Raw genomic sequence first — 3,210 nt, 5'->3', positions numbered from 1 at the left:
ATTAGGGAAAATAACCAAGAGAACTAGTTAAATCCCAAATCAACCCAAATGAAAATAGGCTACTCCAAGTAATTGGAATTCATCAATGGAAAAGCTGCCAAAAATTAAAATCTATTAAAATAAATCCTGAAAACCTTTACACCAAAAATCATAGAAAGCCTTAACAACTTCACAACAATGTGAAACTCTAAATGTACATACATGTTCACTAGTCTAAGCACATAATGAAAATGAGTCCAAATTTACCAAATCACTGGAAGGTTTAATTAAACAATTAAATAAGATACATTGACCATAGAGGAATGACATTGGTAAAATATGAACAATTGAAACACTAATTCCATGTGCTACTATCAGAGATATAAGTCCTACACACTAAAATACACAATCAAGTGCAATTGCATATAATAACTTATCTTAAGTAATAATGCATTAAATCACCTAATTTAACCATTTATTCAATTACACTAAAATAATATATTTACATCACTCACGTTCACATATAACATAATGAAATAAATAACCATAGCATTAAATCCATCACATAACATAATCAGAGATATTTCCAAATATTGGATAACTAGATATCATCATAAAACATACTGTCCTCTCAAAATGGCATCATCATGAAAATGTGATCAACTGAACAACATCGTAGTCTAACATCTATGATATTGAAATTAAAGTATAATATCTAACCCTTGGGTCATCTCAAATGTAAAACATAGCATGAGTAACAAGTATCTCTCGGATCAAAATATAACAATGTAAATATTCACAACACATAACCAATGAATCCAACATGGAAAATCCATTTCTAATTATTTAAAAATTTAATAATAGATTTTTGAATAACATAAAAAGGAACTTAAAGCACATAAGAGAACACCATCAAAACATGACTAACCACTACTGTAGGAACCTAGTCCAGTGTAGTAGAGTAATAGTACACAGTACAATCTCTGCACACATCTTATGGTAATCATGAAACAACATCATGATACCTCATCGATCCTAGTAACCACTAGCACAAACCTCAGTGAACCATCTACCAAATCATAATCTTGTAAATGAGCCATAAGAATAATCAAAGCAATTGATATAGTTAGCATAAATCCAATCACCTCAAGGGTGTAGACCACTTATGGTCCCAATCACGATCTCTTCACAATGAAAGATAACCAAGGTTACATCCATCAAGATGACTCACAGAAATCAAATGGGAGATGCACTACATCATTCACCCCAAAGACTAGGCTTACTCCTAGAAGCCTACAATCCAAGAATAGAAACCAAAACACACCAAGTGTGAAGTCAAAATTGAGCAATAGGAATGATTCACCAACTTCTTCACAAGTCCAACCAAATCACTCCAACATTCTCGGACCATCATGTCAACCCCCACATAGGTTAACCACAAGAGAATAGGTGTCACATTAACATAAGGTCCTCGAATAAGGAACTTCCTATGCACAAGGAAAACCCATCTAGGCATAAAGTGAACAATACAAGGTAAGTTAAAAGCCACTCTACTTCGTCAACAGGCACCCAACTAAACATGCACCTACCACATGACCACAAAACAAAGTCAAAAGACTACACACTTCCAAAAAGTGTTAGAATCATGAAGGAATAATCATCCAAAATTCCCAAGAATATTATCATGCCACACCTGGGCATCCTTGAGTCCATGTAAACTTACCCTTCAAACATATATGGTGACAGAGTACTAACAAATTACACACTCCAAAAAGGATAGTGACCACTACTAACCACCAAGCATAGGAGCACTTAGCCTCTAGGATACAAAAAGCTCAACTATCACTGGGAAGTTGGGTTACATAACCCAACCAAACAAGATATCACTTTTCCACAAGGTTGTAAAGAATGTCATTAGTGGAGAAAATCATGTAATACTTCATACCAAATCATAAGATGCTAACATGTGCCCAACGATACCATGTCCCTCTAGCAACATGCTGGGAATACCACACCCCACCTACAACTAAACTCAATCTCCAGCCTCAAGTCAACTGTCAATGAGAAACTTGACTGAGACAATCCTCTAGAAGATATAAGATTGGAGAGAAATAAACTACTAAGTATTAGGACTGAGAGGGAGTCTCTCTCAACCTATGCACTAAATCAGCCCAAGACACATTAGGGAAACTCATAGTTCCACCAACCATAAAAATACTCATCGAACACTAACTAAGCTAGGGGCATAACCACACTAGCCTACTTCCTTAAGAGAGAAAATAATGTAGAGATGTACCAAAGTCAATGTCCAAAAGGAGGACCAAGATTCACCAACAAGATCAAGTCACTTCCAAATGACAAGGCAACATCAACCTCAAGCAAGGAATGCTTAGAGTCCACACTCCTTCTCACAAAGGTGGATCAATGTTATAAGAAACACACAAAGCCAAGCACGAATCCCAACTAAGTACCTAGTAGATTATGAAGGCTTTTTAACTCCTCTTTAAAAATAACATGAAGGTTTAAACTTCTCGAATGGCCATAAATGTGATATGTCATGATTGAATTGGCCTCTACTCAATAAGGGTACTTGGAACATCAATCATCATCTTTTGAAGTGTGAAAGTGTACCTGTCATTCCTATGAAGACATTCCACATTAGCCGACTCTTAGGTGAGGTTTCTCACCAAACCAAGCAAGATAATGCAAAGAACCATGTGAGAAAAGGCAAGACCACTTGTTTCTCGCACGAATTTCAAATCAACACAAAAATTGCCTTCACTCTAGAGGCCATAACTTTCACATCCAGACTCTGATTGGCTCCGTTCAAAAAGAGTCAAAAAGATATCAACAAGGCCCACAACATGATGGAGCTTAGACATTCCTAAGACATAAGAGTTTGAATCACCACTCAAGATATAACCTCGTAGGCAAACTCAAACCATCTCGGTTACCAAGACAAGCAACCAACAAAATGTCCAAAACAACCTAAGAGCACACATGCTTAGATGAACATAAGACATGAAATGAAATGTAATTCACACATTGAAACCATCATTACTTCTCTTTCATAATTTCATCAATTAATCATAACACAAGCATTAATGCATAATGAAACTGAAAGGTTTTCAAAACAAGGGTTCAAGAGTCAGTTACCATAAAACTAGTACATATCCTTTCAATTTTTTTCCATAATAACATCTTATCTAATAAATATTTAGACCATTTGAT

Source organism: Cupressus sempervirens, chromosome 1 (genome assembly GCF_028749045.1).
Source record: "Cupressus sempervirens isolate cs-2001-9-10 chromosome 1, ASM2874904v1, whole genome shotgun sequence".
In the NCBI taxonomy this organism is placed as follows: Eukaryota; Viridiplantae; Streptophyta; class Pinopsida; order Cupressales; family Cupressaceae; genus Cupressus; species Cupressus sempervirens.
This window is presented reverse-complemented; position numbering follows the sequence as displayed.